This window comes from Anomaloglossus baeobatrachus, chromosome 4, assembly GCF_048569485.1.
Source record: "Anomaloglossus baeobatrachus isolate aAnoBae1 chromosome 4, aAnoBae1.hap1, whole genome shotgun sequence".
NCBI lineage: Eukaryota > Metazoa > Chordata > Amphibia > Anura > Aromobatidae > Anomaloglossus > Anomaloglossus baeobatrachus.
Window position 1 is genome coordinate 306,846,905 of NC_134356.1, and position 18,098 is coordinate 306,865,002.

The window sequence follows — 18,098 nt, forward strand, 5'->3', positions numbered from 1 at the left end:
TGCTGCTACTCTTCTTCTGTGGGATGGGAGTACAGCGCATCGCGCACTTATCCCACCTACAAAGTACGTTCTTAGCCCATTGGCACAGGCCAGGCCCGCGTGCTGAGAAACTAATGGTATGCGCGCCACACAGTGATTTTAAAGGGCCGGCAGCTGAGAAAACCGCAGCTGCCACCTGACTCACTGCGGTGCCTGGGATGTGCCCAGGGGCCGCATAAAATGTCATTGCAGACCACTTACAGCCCACGGGCAGGAGGTTCCCCACCCCTGGCTTAGATAAACCAGTTTAGTATGCATATTACATATGATCAGCGCCAGCAGACCTGCTCAGCAAACAATTTCACACTTTGCTTTACGCTGTGCCCTACATCAGGGTTTCCATCTACATTCCCAAAAATTGTGATTTTGATGGAGACAGTATATTAATGTACTCCAGATGGCCTCCATTCCCTTAGTCATTTTCTTTTCCACACCAAAAAAGCATAGTTTACCAGTCTTAGTACTAAGTATCTCTGCCTCATAATTGCCTCCATTGGGTTCTATCTAAGTTTATTGGGTGTTTTAGACAGAAACCCCAGTTCAGTGTTCAATGTAGAGCACAGTACGTAATGCTGGTACGCATTTAATCTGACTTATCATGGTCTTAGATGCATAGATACAGTATTAATAAGAATGAGCTATGATACTGCTGATGACAACCAGCTTGGAATCCGCAGGCACGTCTTATCAGAACACCGCAGCCTGAGCTGCCAATCCCAAAATGGCTGCTCCCATGAACTGTATTTAGGTTGGCAGTCTAATACTTTATCATATTTAGTCATTGCAAGTTCAAAGGTAATCCATTCCATTTTTAGTTTAATATTTGCTGACTCCTTACTGAAATAGAACATAGGCCTCAATCCATTAGTGATTTTAATTGGTTATTTCAGATTGTTTTTCCATCTGTGTTTTGGATCAGAATTTAATCAGTGTGTCAGTTTTTATTATCAGGGTTATCAATAATTTTTTACTTTTATTAAAAGCAAACAAACTGCAAAACCTTAACCCCTTCACCCCCGGCCACTAAAACACCCTAATGACCGGGCCATTTTTTGCAATTCTGACCAGTGTCACTTTGACAGGTTATAACTCTGGAACGCTTCAACGGATCCTGGCGATTCTGACATTGTTTTTTCGTGACATATTGTACTTCATGTCAGTGGTAAATTTAGGCCGATATTTTTTGCGTTTATTTGTGAAAATTTAGGAAATTGTGCGAAAATTTGGAAAATTTCGCAATTTTCAAACTTTGAAAATTTATGGCCATAAATCTGAGAGATATGTCACACAAAATAGTTACCAAATAACATTTCCCACTTGTCTACTTTACACCAGCGCAATTTTCGAAAGAAATTTTTTTTTCGTTAGGAAGTTAGAAGGGGTCAAAGTTCATCAGCAATTTCTAATTTTTCCAACAAAATTTACAAAATATTTTTTTTAGGGACCACATCACATTTGAAGTGACTTTGAGAGGCCTGGGTGACAGAAAATACCCAAAAGTGACCCCATTCTAAAAACTGCACCCCTCACACTGCTCAAAAGCACATCCAAGAAGTTTATTAACCCTTTAGGTGCGTCACAGGAACCAAAGCAATGTGGAAGGAAAAAATGAAAATTTTACTTTTTAACACAAAAATGTTACTTTAGCCATAAAATTTTCATTTTTACAAGGGAGAAAAGAGAAAGTGCACCCTACAATTTATTATGCATTTTCTCCTGAGTACGCTGATACCCCATATGGGGTAAAAATCAATTGTTTGGGTGCACGGCAGAGGTCGAAAGGCAAGGAGCGCCATTTGAATTTTTGAACACAAAATTTAGCTGCACTCATTAGCGGACGCCATGTCGGGTTTGAAGACCCCCTGAGGTGCCTAAACAATGGAGCTCCCCCACAAGTGACCCCATTTTGGAAACCAGAGCCCTCAAATATTTTTTCTAGATGTTTGATGAGCACTTTGAACACCTGGGGGCTTCACAGAAGTTTATAACGTTGAGCCGTGAAAAGAAAAAAAAAATTTTTTTACCACAAAACTGTTGCTTCAACTAGGTAGCTTTTTTTTCACAAGGGTATCGGGAAAAAATGCAACGTAAAATGTATTGTCCATTTTCTCCTGAGTACGCAGATACCTCATATGTGGTGGAAATCAAATGTTTGGACACACGGCAGTGCTCGGAAGGCAAGGAGCGCCATTTGAATGCAAAACTAGCTGCACTCATTAGCGGACGCCATGTCAGGTTTGAAGACCCCCTGAGGTGCCTAAACAATGGAGTTCCCCCACAAGTGACCCCATTTTGGAAACTAGAGCCCTCAAATAATTTTTCTAGATGTTTGGTGAGCACTTTGAACACCTGGGGGCTTCACAGAAGTTTATAACGTTGAGCCGTGAAAAGAAAAAAAAATTTTTTTACCACAAAACTGTTGCTTCAACTAGGTAGCTTTTTTTTTCACAAGGGTATCAGGAAAAAATGCACCATAAAACGTATTGTCCATTTTCTCCTGAGTACGCAGATACCTCACATGTGGTGGAAAGTAATTGTTGGGCGCATGGCGGGGCTCAGAAGAGAAGGGCACCATTTGACAGCAAAATTGATTGGAATCATTAGCGGACGCCATGTCACGTTTTTAGACCCCCCCCTATGGTGCCTAAACAGTGGAGCTCCCCCACAAATTACCCCATTTTGGAACTAGACCCCTCAAGGAATTTATCTAGATGTTTAGTGAGCCCCTTGTACCCCCAGGGGCTCCACTGAAAGTTGATAACGTTGAACCGTGAAAATTATTTATTTTTTTTTTTAAAGTTTTTTAAAATTTTTGCAGCAACAAGGTAGCTTTTTTAACGGTATCAGGAAAAAATGCACCATAAAACGTATTGTGCAATTTTTCCCGAGTACGCAGATACCTCACATGTAGTGGAAATCAATTGGGCGCATGGCGGGGCTCAGAAGACAAGGAACGCCATTTGACTTCTCAAACGCACAGATGCAGTGCACTGATCGGCCGCTGCAGGAGGCACGGTCGGATGAGATACAAAAAGCGCTGGGGATACGGAAAAAAAAAAGTCACGCCAAAAATTGAGCAGGGATGTTGATCCGCGCTCAGCGGGACGCACGGACAGATGCGATACTTTTTTTTTTCCGTATCCCCGACGCTTTTTGTATTGCATCAGTCCGTGCGTCCCGCCGAGCGCTGATCAGGGATGCACATAACGGATCGGCATCCCTGCTCAATTTTTGGCGTGACTTTTTTTTCCGTATCCCCGATGCTTTTTGTCACGCCAAAAATTGAGCAGGGATGCCGATCCGTTATGTGCATCCCTGATCAGCGCTCGGCGGGACGCACGGACAGATGCGATACAAAAAGCGTCGGGAATACGGGAAATAAAGTCCCGCCGAAAACTGACCACGGATGCAGATACGTTATCTGCATCCCTGATCAGCGCTCGGCGGGACGCACGGACGCATGAGGTGTAAAAATGGACAGGGGATAGAGGAAAAAAAAAAAAAGTTATACTCACAGTACCCAGAGGATTTGCAGGAGGAACAGAAGGCAAGGAACAGCTTTACAGCAGCAGCCAGCCGGCAGGAAGTTGGACAGCTCAGCAGAAGACCCAGGAAGAAGGACCCAGCGATGGAGGCAGATGTGATCGGCCGGTGAAGACAGGTAAGAGGACGTCGGGGGGACAGCAGAGGGGGACGGGGACAGCAGAGGGGGACGGGGACAGCAGAGGGGGAGAGCAGAGGAGGGAGATACCGGAGGAGCTGCAGAATAGAGATCACGGGGGAGGCCGGCAGACCGGGATGTCAGGGGGGCAGACCGGGATGTCAGGGGGGCAGACCGGGATGTCAGGGGGGCAGACCGGGATGTCAGGGGGGGCAGGCCGGGATGTCTGGGGGGCAGACCGGGATGTCTGGGGGGCAGACCGGGATGTCTGGGGGGCAGACCGGGATGTCTGGGGGGCAGACCGGGATGTCGGGGGGCAGATCGGGATGGCGGGGGGCATTACGGGAGCGCGCAGAAGCAAATCACAAGAGCGCGCAGGGGCTGCAAGAGAGCAGGGGAGGAGGGATACCGGAGGAGCTGCAGAATAGAGATGTCGGGGGGGGCAGATCGGGATGTCGGGGGGGGCAGATCGGGATGTCGGGGGAGGCAGATCGGGATGTCGGGGGAGGCAGATCGGGATGTCGGGGGAGGCAGATCGGGATGTCGGGGGGGCAGATCGGGATGTCGGGGGGCAGATCGGGATGTCGGAGGACAGATCGGGATGTGGGGGGCAGATCGGGATGGCGGAGGGCAGATCGCAGGGGGGCACGGGCAGGGGCCATTACGGGAGCGCGCAGGAGCAAATCACAAGAGCGCGCAGGGGCTGCAAGAGAGCAGGGGAGGAGGGATACCGGAGGAGCTGCAGAATAGAGATGTCGGGGGGGCACGCGCAGGGGCTGCAAGGTGAGCACAATACTCACCGCTCCCGCTCCTGCTCCGTGACGTGACAGCAGCGGCAGCAGCAGCGGTGGCATGGTACCACTAGTACCAGCCAGTGCTGCACGCTGCAGACATGTTGGGGGAGGGTCCCCAGACCAGCACAAGCACAGGCCTGGGGAGGGCGGCCACCGGCAGATCAGACCGCCCCACTGCACACTGATTGGAGCGATTGCGCGTCATCGCACGATCGCTCCAATCAGTGCTGCAGGGGGGGCCACGGTGTCTGCTTGCTTCCAGCCAATGATCGGAGCTGCTGCAGCTCCGGTCCTAGCTGGATTTTACAAGATCACACTATTTTTGGCATTTTTTTTTTGCCGAAAACGGCGTGATCAATGTGATTGTCGGTTCCGATTTGAACAGCCAATCACATCGATCGCCTATGGGGGGTGGCGATGCCACCCCCCCTGGGGTCAAGCAAAGGTCCCCTGCTGTAAGAAACAGCAGGGGACATCTTTTGAAAGCCGTTGCTATGGCCACGGCAATCAAATGAAGTTTAGGCAGTAAAATTACGTCCCTGGTCGTTAAGTCACGTTAAAATAGGACGTAATTTTACTGCCCGCGGTCGTGAAGGGGTTAAAGGAGTTGTCCGACATAAACTCAAAAAATTTTGTTAAGCTAATCTGTGCTGTATTGTCATATAAATCACACCTACATTATTTTTTGTTTTCTAACTTTTGTTCCTCTTGAATTATCCCTTTATTTTCTGCAGCTCTTGTTTACATTCAGATCCAGCAAACATGACCACTTCCTGTGCAAAACCTCAGTCAGAGCTGTCACCACCCACCCCAGTGTCCAGCCCCACCCTCTGCCCGCCCCCTGCACACACATTCCCTGTCGGTATTCTTCCCCAGCACCTGACCTGGTATCACTACAGCATTGCAAATAACAGCCCCACATCGGGCTCTGCACCGCACACATATGGCTCTGTACCGCACACATATGGCTCTGTACCGCACACGCACACATATGGCTCTGTACCGCACACGCACACATATGGCTCTGTACCGCACACGCACACATATGGCTCTGTACCGCACACGCACACATATGGCTCTGCACCGCACACGCACACACATGGCTCTGCACCGCACACGCACACACATGGCTCTGCACCGCACACGCACACATATGGCTCTGCACCGCACACATATGGCTCTGCACCGCACACGCACACATATGGCTCTGCACCGCACACGCACATATGGCTCTGCACACATATGGCTCTGCACACATATGGCTCTGCACACATATGGCTCTGCACACGCACACTTATGGCTCTGCACACGCACACATATGGCTCTGCACACGCACACATATGGCTCTGCACACGCACACATATGGCTCTGCACACGCACACATATGGCTCTGCACACGCACACATATGGCTCTGCACACGCACACATATGGCTCTGCACACGCACACATATGGCACTGCGCACCCCCCCCCCATAGGGAACACATGTAGGGAGTACATACTCACCCGTCCTCGGTCCCCGCTGCTCCTGCACGTTCGCCCGCTGTCTGTGCTCTGGACATATCAGCACAGTAGTGACGTCACCGCTGTGCTGAAGAGAGCACAGACAGCCGGAGGGACAGTGATGAGAAGCAGCGCTGCGCTGCTTCTCATCAGCACTTTCAAATGTACCGGCATCGGTGATCTGTGTTGCCGGTACATTTGAATGTGTGATCCTGAGCAGGGGGCCTGATGCTGGCGCTGACACCACGGCAGCTGCCGCCAAGCCCCTCCCCCAGGGCACGGACCCCACAGCAGCGCAGGGGGAGGTTACTGGAGAGTAAAAGAGGTGCGGGGGAATGTGTGGGAGGGTGCAGGGAAGGGGGCGGGGACTCCTCATACTGTACAGCCCAGCAGGCAGGCGACATGCTGTTCCACATTTGCATGTCAACATGGCCCTGCCCATGTTGACATGAAATGACCGGAAGCAGCAAAATCGCGGCAGGAGCGGTCACATGACCGCTCGGAGCCGGGGGAAAGGGGCTGACAGCAGGGCAGGGAAGTGGTCTCTATCTACTTACCTGCCCCAATGTAGCCCAATAGGGGAATAAAAAAGTCAAAGAAGCCGGATAACCCCTTTAACATTGAAAAACACTACTCCAAAATAAAAAAAAAAAACAAAAAACCACGAGACTTCCTGTTCCTGCGCTGAGATGTGAGGAGGGAGAAGAAGCAGCGCCATACAGCCCCTGCAATATACAGCGACCTACAGAAGTAAACCGCACCCTAGACGAACATAGAGAGGCTGCACTGAATTACCAGCTGTCAGTGCATGGATCGTTATCTCCTCAGAAGTGGAGGAACACCATTCAAGCCCAGAGCAGAGGGAGGAGGGGGTGAGTGCAGATATCATGGCACCGACAGTGAGCAGGAAGGAGGGGGAGGAGGGAGAGGGCAGCTGCAGCAATGTGCAGGAGGCCAAGATAACAGAAGAATTCAGAGTATGCAGAGTGGTACAGAGACATTGGGCTTGGGGGAAAGATTGATGAGATGAGATGAGATTGATTACAAAAGGTTGGCAAAAGAAGTGGCAGATCATCTGACAGCAGACATCAGAGAGGCAATAGCAACCTCAGTGAAGAAGGCTTTGGCTGAGCTGCAGGAGGATGTGGAGCACCATGATATGAGACTGACAGAGGTAGAGCAAAGAGTTTCTGATGCTGAAGAGAATCTGACAAGATTGGAGGGCAGATTTAAGGAGCTAAACACTAATGCTCAGCTTATGAAGGATAAAATAGAAGATCTTGAAAACAGATCGAGGAGGAATAATTTAAGGCTGATGGGTCTGCCTGAGACAGTGACAACAAAATATTTGGACTCAATCTGTGAAAAAGAATTACCCCAGGCTTTAGGCTTACCACATAGCTGCCGTGTAGAAAGAGCGCACAGAGTGGGACCCATAAGGGAGCAAAGAGATGGTCACAGTAACAATGATAATACCTCCAAGCAAGGTGAAATGTCCAGAGCAAGACAGGTTATTATAAAATACCTGGAATACAAAGATAAAGGAAGAAATTCTACAGGCCTTCAGGTATAGGAAACAGGCACTATGCATTCAGGGACACAAGATTCTCTTATTTGGCGACTATTCGGCAGAAGTCACACGAAGAAGAAAAGCATTTAGCCAGTTCTGCACTGCCCTCTATCACAAAAACATTAATTTTCAGCTTTTATACCCAGCAATACTAAGAGTAAGAGGAGCAGATGGGGTCACAAAGACTTTTCGGGATCCTTCAGAGGCGGAGCGAGAGATACTACAGGACGGGAGAACACTGCGACAGGAGAGGAATGGAAAAGAAGGGACTTTCACTGATCCGAAACATGCAGATCCTGCAAACATAACATCTGCAGTTAGACCCGACAACGAGCCAGAGTGGAGTCCATCGATATCCAGACCAGCCAGTCCGAAGGAAAAGCGACAGATGGCGACTTCAGCTGGGAAAAGAGGAGAAAGAGGCAGCAGCTCATGAACAAGCAGGCAAGACAAGGACTTAATTTGGGACTGCTGAATGGAGCCGTATGGTGACAAATGTGCCTTAACTCTCAAGTCTCGCATACCTCCTCTTCTCTTTCTTCTCTATCTTTTTCTTTCGCTCCCTTTTTCTCTCTCTTTTTATGCTTATTACTTTTTTCCTTTTATCATTTACTAATGCTTTTTTTTTTTTCTTCTCTCTCTTTTTCTTCTCTTAATGATGGTTTTAGGACCTTGATAAATTTATTAAGGCTGTTTAGGGGCAAGGAGTTAATAGCCAACAGAGGGGGAGAGGTGACTTAGTGGGGTGGCTTCATGGAGAGCTTGACTTGAAGCAGGGGTTTGAAAGGAGTCTCAATCATCTCAGAAAAAATGGAAGACGTTAATTATATTTGTAAAGTTGGGGATGGGAGGGGTTATATACAGTTGGGGGAGGGGAGGGGAGGGGAAGGGAAGAGAGTTGGGGAATCCATGCAACACGGCCTGAAAAAGGAACTGTTGATTTTGGGGATTATGGTTAAGCTCATTACATGGAATGTTAAGGGACTCAGATCGCTGCACAAACGAAATATGATACTACGTCATCTCAAGAAGCTTAAGGTTGATATTGCTTTATTACAGGAGACGCACTTGCAAAAGGATGAGTTCTTCCGTATGAACAAGATGTGGGTGGGAAGGGTATATGGGTCGGCCTCAAAAGGTAGGAAAGCAGGGGTTCTTATTTTGATCAATAAAAACTTTGCACACGAGGTGGAAACACAAGATTCAGATGAAGAAGGAAGATACATACATATAAAGATTGCAGGTACTCAAGGCACTTTTTAGTATCCACAATATATATGCACCCAATACGGAACAAAGGTTTGTTTGTTTTTTTTTAAATATAGGTAATAAGATTTTGCTGGATGGGGATATATGTAAATTGGTGGGGAGATACTTCAATACAGTGGTTTCTCAGGAAGAAGACAGGAGGAGTCAGGGGAAGCAGGGGAGGAACACGGAGGGGTCGCTGAGAGCATTGTTAAATACAACTACACTACAGGATTGCTGGAGATTATATCACCCGCAAGAGAGAGAATTTACACACTATTCCCACCCACACGACTCTTGGTCAAGGATTGACCTTTGGCTGACAAGTGAGAATTTATTGCAGAGGGTTAAAGAGATAGTTATAGAGACTATGGTAATATCGGATCATAGCCCAGTGGTAGTCAGTATAGCTGACAAAGTTCAGAGAGGACAGGATTATATATGGCGCTTCCCCTCATTATTTACTTTGGACGAGAACTTCCATAGAATACTGAGAGAATGGTGGGTGGATTATACATTGACGAATCAGGAGCACAGTGGGGAAACACTATTGTATTGGGAGACGGCCAAGGCAGTTTTGAGAGGAAAAGTGATAGGATATACGACAAAGGCGAACGGCAGGCACAAGTAAAGTTTCAGGAGGCTAGCCGGGCAGTCAGGGAAGCATATACTGACTTCTTAGAAAAACCATCAAGGTTGACAAAAGCAAAGTGGGTGGAGGCGAAGGGCCATTTTGAGAACTGGGTAGAAAGGAAAGAAGGTATGTACAGGACACAACAAGAGGCAGAGTTGAATCGTTTCGGGAACAAGGCAGGGAAGTTATTGGCAAATCTGGCAAGGGGACGACGACCGATGACACATATTATGACACTGAGAAACGCAGTGGGGAGTAAAACGACAGATCCCAAAGAGATAAACGACATTCTTGGAGACTTCTATGCAGGTTTATATAAAGAGGAGGGGTTAGATGATAAGAGAGAAGGAAATGAGTGGTTAAAAGGAACAAAAATGCCTACGCTCACAGAGGAAAATTTACAGGCTCTGAATAAAGAGGTGACTGAGGAGGAGGTGCTACAGGTTATAGGAGAGTTAAAAACGACAAAGGCCCCAGGACCAGATGGCTTTAGCGGCAGTTTTTTCAAAATTATGAAGGATCAAATCTCACCTATACTGACAGTTATTCAATAAGATAATGGACGGGGAAAGAATATCGGGTACACTTAATACAGCCTATATAAAGCTCATTCCTAAAGGAGGAAAGAATTTAGAAGACCCATCTAGTTATAGGCCCATCTCGCTGATTAATCAAGACCTAAAAAATTTTAGCGAAGTTGATGGCAAATAGGTTAGCGGCAGTATTGCCAGAGATTATAGATCTTCCCCAGGCTGGCTTTGTTAAAGGACGTTCAGTGGTGACAAACATTAGGAAAGTAATGCTAGCAATTGATGTAGTAAAGCAGACGAGAGAAGGGGGGGAGGGGAATCCAGCCTTGATCACCTTGGACGCGGAGAAAGCCTTTGACAATGTGAGGTGGTCATGGCTGGAACAGGTGTTAGATCACCTGGGCTTACACAGAGCTTTTAGGAATTTTGTGAGGGTCCTTTATGCAAATCCTCAGGCAAGAGTGAGTACCCCGGGATTTCTGTCAAAAACATTTCCTTTGATGAAGGGAACCAGGCAAGGATGCCCGATGTCACCACTATTGTTTAACTTGGCTATTGAACCACTGGCTAGACGTTTGAATGGGGGGGGTGGTTTGAGGGGATCAAGGTAGGGAGGAAGTCATTGCACTCAGCCTTATTTGCTGACGACATAATCCTGTTCATGAGCAAACCTAAAACGCAATTGAGTAGAGTCATGGAACAAATTGAGGAGTTTGGGAGGTTAGCAGGGTTTAGACTTAACAAAAACAAATGTGAAATTCTCTTCTTGGACGGAAAGAGAGCGGAGGGGGAGAGGGGTGCATTATGTGACATTCCAATAGCTAGAAATATAATTAAATACTTGGGAGTACAGGTTGGGAGGGATACTAAGACCATATATTCATTAAATTATTCCCCTTTGACCGAGAATATTGAACGTGAAATGCAAGGTTGGGCAAATTTGCCGTTGACTCTTCTGGGAAGAAATCATCTAATAAAAATGATGAGCTTTTCCAAGCTTCTCTATCCAATGCAGACAATCCCATTGCTTCTTAAACACTCGGATGTGAACAGATTGACAAAAGCGTTCTCACGTTTTTTGTGGAAGGGATATAGGCCGAGGATTAGTGCCAAAAAGCTAATTTTATCAACAGAAAATGGAGGGCTCAGACTACCTAACATCAGGGGGTACAATTTAGCCTGTATCTTAAGACATGTAGTCGATTGGATTAGACGAACAAGTAGGTATTCTGACTGGGATATAGAGGCTGAATTTTGTAAACCTTGGGACCTGAGTTCAATCCTACATACCTCCATTCCAAATTTGCCGCCCAACGTTAAACACTCACTGATTTGTAGAGACACAGTGATGACTTGGAAGGCGGTTAGGAAAAAGTTCGGGTTAGCATGGAACATCTCCAAATTCCTTAATATATGGGCTTGTCCTGACTTTCCACAGGGAAGGGAAAATTTTCTCTTTAAAGAATGGAGGGAAAAAGGGATTGGAACTCTAAAAACCTGATGCATGATACAGAATGGAGATGGATGACGTGTGAGGAGTTGAGAGCAAAGTATGACTTGCGCCCATTCCAGACTCTCCAGTTTGAACAGGTAAAACAAGGGATAATGAAGAAACTATACAACATAAATAACGAATATGAGGCAAATCAGATGGATGCGATCATATTAAGGGACATCCATGCCACAAATATATCAAGTCTTTATGGAAATATGAGAGAAGTGTTGGTCCCTAACATATCAGGAAGAATGTTGGAAGGGTGGGCAAAGCAGTTGAGAGATCAAGAAGTGGAGGAAAAGATTTTGAATGGTTGGATGGTGATGAGAAAGAAGATTGTGAATGAGAACTTAAGAGATACCCAATTCAGGATCATACATAGAGCTATCTATGGATTTAATATACTGAATGCAAGACATCCAGATAAGATGATGAGTTGTCCAAATTGTGGTACGGAAAAAACAGATCTATATCATGGGATATGGCAGTGCGAAAGGATTGAAAGATTTTGGAAACAAGTCCAAGGGGTAGTGAGGAAAATCTGGAATAGAAATGTAGAGTTAGATCCAATGGTCTGGTTATTTCACTATCCGCATCGGGAGGAGGGAGAGAAAGGGGGAGACAAGTTACCGAATCTTTTCCATGATATAGCAATGATAAGTAAAAGGGCTTATTCTTCAGAAGTGGCTGGTGAAGGAAATACCAACAAAACAAGAACTTGTTAATCAATTGAAAAAAACGCTCATGTTGGAGAAGGTGATGGTGGAGAGGTGCAAAGAAAGGATGACAGCAACATTTTTCAGTAAATGGAGAAAGTTCATAAGCGTTATATGTTCTAGAGAAGAAACAATACAAATAATGTCCACATTTGTGTCTACGGAATGGTACATGAAGGAAGACCTGTCAGGGTCCCTGTGCGAGCTGAAAGTATAGTTGGCCAAATTCTGGGTTGTCACATGGAGAGGGGAGGGGGGAATGGGAGGGATAGTGTTTACAAGTAATGTTTGTAACAAGTTATCAAGGAATGCTGAAGGGGGGTAGCGGAGACTGAACAATGTAAATATACACTGACGAAGAAGGGGAAGGAGCAAATTTGATGACCGTGACAAATACTTGATCGATAAATTGTAGAGACTGTTATTTGATATTTTGATTTGTTGACCCTTATTTTCTTCATTCTGTACCCTATTTTACCATTATAAGAAAAGAAATAAAAAATTTGGTTTAAAAAAAAAAAAAAAAAAAACACTATTGTAAATCAATCTTTTATTTTCTGTATTCACAAGGACCATAGAATAGTCAAAGCATGAATATCCAAAAAGAAACTGTGTACTACGTCCAATTATAAAATTAAACCTTTTTTGAATAATCAATAAAAATTAAAAAATTGCACTGATATAATAAGGTGGAAGGAACCCAGCCATGTGGTAAACAACAATAATAAAACATCAGGGTACATCCATAATTATATTAGGAATGCAGCAAAACTAATCAGGGCTTACATATCAAATCTATGGTTAATAAAAACCAATGGGAAGGGCAGTGCAATAACAATGTATATAGAAATGCGCTATAAGCATAATTAAGGCTGCTTTCACACACCTGGTTTTTGCAGTGCGGCACAATCCGGCTCAAAATCCTATGCAACGGATGCGGCGAAAAAAACGGATCCGTTGCATAAGTTTTTCTATGCGGCCCGTCCGTTTTTTGACGGATGCGGCTTGATACGGAGCATGCGCAGTTCAAAAAACCGCATCCAGCGGCCAGATGCGGTTTTTGCGGCAGGACGCCGCATCCAACGGCCATAGGCCTGCATTGTAAATCGCGCCGGATCCGGCGCGATGCGTTTTTTTTCGCTGGAGACAAAAACGTTCACTTGAACGTTTCATCCGGCTGCTGCATCGGCTAAATATGCCGCATCCGGCAAAAAACCGGATGCAACGCAAGGCCATGCGGCACAATCCGGCGCTAATAAAAAGTCTATGTGGAAAAACCGCACTCGATGGCGAAAAAAAAAGGATGCGGTTTGCCCGCAAAGTGCCATATTGTGCCGCACAGCAAAAAACGGATGTGTGAAAGGAGCCTAAGAGTTATACCACTATATTTATGGGTGGACAGTACAACAATGGCATTGATAAATTAAGATAATGTAATAGATAATCATGATTGTATTGTTACAGAAGTTACAAAAACTGCACATATGTTATACTATTGCACCAACCCTAAGGCTATGTGCGCACACTGCGTTTTTTTGACGCTGCGTTTTTGTGCGTTTTTGGCCGCTAAAAACGCACAAAAACGCACCTGCGTCGAAAAAACGCAGCAAAAACCGCACGCGTTTTGCCGCGATTTGGTGCGTTTTTTGCTGCGTTTTGCTGCGTTTTTGCTCACTGCGTCCTTATGCGTTTTTTATCAGTGAACAAAAAAAAAAGGTCTGATGTCATTTCCTTCTTCAATGTGTTCTTCATTCTCCACTAGTGTATGCAGAAGAGCAGACAGCTGCAGAACTACAAGGCTCAGCATACTCCATCCAATAGTGAAGGTAGAAAGAGGTTTTTTGCCCAGCTCACCTGTGTGATGGAAGCCAGTAATCCTGGGCTGTGCACGGAGAAGAGGTTTGGAGAGCCAGTCCATATGCATTGAAATTGGTTAAGGGATTTCACCAGCACAAAACTCCAGGCATTTTGTTCTTTAAAATAAAACTTCCTTTATTTTCTTATCATTAAAAAGTCCATGCTATGGTGGTCAAGCCCATGTCAGAGAGGACGCGTTTCGAACATCCAGTTCTTATTCAGTCTCAGACTGAATAAGAACTGGATGTTCGAAACGCGTCCTCTCTGACATGGGCTTGACCATCATAGCATGGACTTTTTAATGATAAGAAAATAAAGGAAGTTTTATTTTAAAGAACAAAATGCCTGGAGTTTTGTGCTGGTGAAATCCCTTAACCAATTTCAATCCATCCAATAGTGTATGCAGGAGAGCAGACAGCAGCTGAAGAACTACAAGGCTCAGCATCCTCCATCCAATAGTGTATGCAGGAGAGCAGACAGCAGCTGTCGAACTACAAGGCTCAGCATCCTCCTTCCAGGACTGTATGCAGGATTTCTTTGCCCCCCCAAACAAAAAAAATGACGTGGGCTTCGCCATATTTTTGTATGCTAGCCGGGTACAGCAGGCAGGTACGGGCTGCCCCCAACCCCCAGCTGCCTATTTGTACCCGGCTGGGAACCAAAAATATAGGGAAGCCCTTTTTTTTTAAATTATTTCATGAATTTCATGAAATAATTTTAAAAAACAAATGACGTGAGCTTCGCCCAATTTTTGAGTCCAGCCGGGTACAACTAGGCAGCTGGGGATTGGAATCCACAGTGCAGGGTGCACATGCTTTCTGGGCACCCCCGCTGTGAATTGCAGTCCGCAGCCACCCCAGAAAATGGCGCTTTCATAGAAGCGCCATCTTCTGGCGCTGTATCCAACTCTTCCAGCTGCCCTGATGCCGGGTGGCTCGCCGGGTAATAATGGGGTTAGGGCTAGCTGTATAGCTGGCCCTAAGCCCGAAATTCATGGTGTCACGCCAATATTAGACATGGCCACCATGAATTTCTAGTAAAGATAAAAAAAAAACACAACACACAGAAAAATATTTTTATTAGAAATAAAACACAACACAATTAGTGACTCCATCTTTATTGAAATAAAGAACCCCCCCTCCGCAGTAATCCTGGGTCAGGGTCCCGCGCCGTCCAATCCGGATCCAATATCATCTGATCGGTTTGCTGGAAGGCAAAGCGATCAGATGATGTGTCAGGATCAAGTGCCTGAATCACATCACACAGCAGCTGATTGTATAAAAGCTGTATATATCAGCTGAAGCATTGGTGCAAAAAAAAAAAAAAAATAATACTCACTTATGTGCTGATTACCGGCAGCTCCTGCAGCGATGGGGCGGGAGTCTGATCCCGTCCGATCGCTGCAGCAGCTGCCGGTAATCAGGGATGAAGTCTCCTGACGCATCCGCTGATACCGGCCGGGCGCCCGCGTCACCGCGATACTTACGATCACCTGATGCGTCAGGTGACTGCATCAGGTGATCCATCGCCAAGTCCTGCATCCATCGGAGGTTTCCCGGCCGTCTGCACACAGCCGGAGCGGGGGTGGCGATACCGTGAGAGGAGCTGGGAGCGGGCATGGCACCGGGAGGCTGCAGACAGGTGAGTATAACTTTTTTTTTTTTTTTTTCCTACTGTTAACTTTTTTGTTTTCGCAGCCGCTTCCACCTCCCGCCCAGACATGGCGCCGCACGGCAGCATAGATGCACAGGACTGGAGGTGGACGCGACGGTGACGGTACCGGGAGGATTCACGCTTCTGTATATTCTGACAGAAGGAATCCTCTTCCTGTACACGTCACTTTACTACCCACCTCCTGTGTTTATAGCTGCGTTTTTGGTCTTAGAAACGCACCAAAACGCACCAAAATGCAGCTATTTGCGTTTCTCATTGCGTCTTTCAACATCCCATTGAACTCAATGGATGAAAAGCGCAGTGAAAAACGCGGGAATAATTGACATGCTGCGTTTTTGTGGCACCACAAAAACGCAGCTGAAAAAAAAACAGATGTGTGCGGACAGCAAAAATGAAAATTCATAGACTTTGCTAGGGAAGCAAAGTCCTGCAGTTTTGAGGCCAAAAACGCACCCGAAAAACGCGCAAAAACGCCGCGAAAAACGCACTGTGCGCACATAGCCTAAGCCTAAGTAAACCGAAAACACAAGCTGCCAATCACAATGTCTATGACTGTAAGATAATTGTATTGCACCAATTGCAGAGACTAAACATGTGTTACACTATTGCACTATCGCTTAACCATAGTGAACTGTCTGTCAACCACAAAATCTCCAAGGACAATCGCTCTCCTGACGCACGTTTCAGTTTCTGCTGCCTTTCTCAAGGGAGGAAGTTCCTCCCCCCCTTTTTATTATTGTTGTTTACCACATTGCTGGGTTCATTCCACCCTATTATATCAGTGCAATTTTTTTAATTTTTATTATTCAATAAAGTATTGTTTTTATAATTGGTCGTAGTACGCATTGTTTCTTTTTGGATATTAAAACCTTAACATTGTAATGGATAAATCACAGGCATTACATTGATGACAATAAATGTCAGTGATTTTTAAAAGACTTGTATTGGTAATTCTAATCTGTGACTCGGATCAAAAATAGAAATGTCTCCATGATTTTTATGAGAACCACTCGGTCAGCAAAAAAAGACATGTAAACAGCCATATAGACTAAAATGTTCTTTCCATGAAAAACACTTAACTAAGACATCTGAATGAGATTTTTCTGTTTGGTGATGGGTTCTCTTGCATCCCCTCCTGATATAAAATGCTATGTCAGGTTCCAATGTATGGAGCTTGCTCAGAAGATGAGTCTGCTTCATACCAGGCAGATACCGCCTGTGCTACATAGCTGGCATCTCTCTGTAACTACAGCTGCCGGAGAAAGCAGATTTGCTGTAGTTTCACCACTTAAATGCCACTGTCAATTGCTGACAGTGGTATTTAAATTAGGCCCCTTTCACATTGCACTTTTACCTATGTTCAGTGGTCCCATCGGGGCATCCGTCCGAACCGCCCACCTTGCAAAACGTGTTTCAGACGCATGCGCCGACAGGGCCATTGACTATAATGGAGCTAACTCCGCTAGCGAGTGCTCTGTCTTGCACCATTTTTGCACATATACGTTTTCTGCAGGCGGACACCCAAACGTAGTCGACAATGTTTGGGTGTCCGCCTGCAGAAAATGTATATGTACAAAAATGGTGCAAGACAGAGCACACGCTAATAGTCAATGGCCCTGTCGGCGCATGTGTCCAAAACACGTTTTGCTGGGTGGGGGAGGGGCGGTTTGGACGGGTGACCCGACGGGACCACTGAACGTAAGTAAAAACGCAATGTGAAAGTAGCCTTACGTACATGCTGGTGCACACATTCACTGATTTCCACCATCCCTATGATGTGAGTACAAGGAGGTTATGGTCTGTCATTTCAGAGGGGGGCTTTCTGAATGCCTTTTGATGCCATATTTGTCCTCTTTTCAAGCCCAGTCTGTGGCTGGACTTTTATTGGAAAACCTCTCTTCACCATATATGCAATACTGTTGTATAATTTAATTATTATTTTTTTTTTTTCTCCCAAATTGTCCCTTCTATCCCTTTTGCCCCTATTAAAAATAAATTAAAGAGAAGGTGTCTTAAAAAAAAAAAAAAAATTCAATAACTGATAAAATGTAAAGTATAAATGTTTTCATGTTTTGTTTAAATATTTGTTTTTGATTTGAGCAAAATATAAAAAAAAATTAAAAAGTTTGATATTTTCCACTGTTAAACACTAGGGGGAGCAGCTGCTGAAATACTACAGAAATCCCACTGTAGAAATAGCCTGGATTACAGCTGCAGTAAAGTGGGCAGAATCTGCTCTCCTGTGTGTAATGTCACAGCTCCACCTCCCAACCTGAGTGTTTCCAACAGATAAGAGAGAATGACGTTTAGGGACACAGTGCGGAGCCGTTTTGTTGGTGACCAGAAATGTCTAAAGTGTCACCAAGGACAGCTTGAGT

The 18,098-nt window shown here is 45.6% G+C and overlaps 1 protein-coding gene across 1 annotated transcript in view; it reads left to right on the forward strand.

Moving 5' to 3' along the window:
* The window catches only part of SCAF11 (SR-related CTD associated factor 11), a 191,804-nt gene that overhangs the window by 152,590 nt on the left and 21,116 nt on the right, over positions 1-18,098 (forward strand). The gene's annotated exons all lie outside the window — the stretch shown is intronic.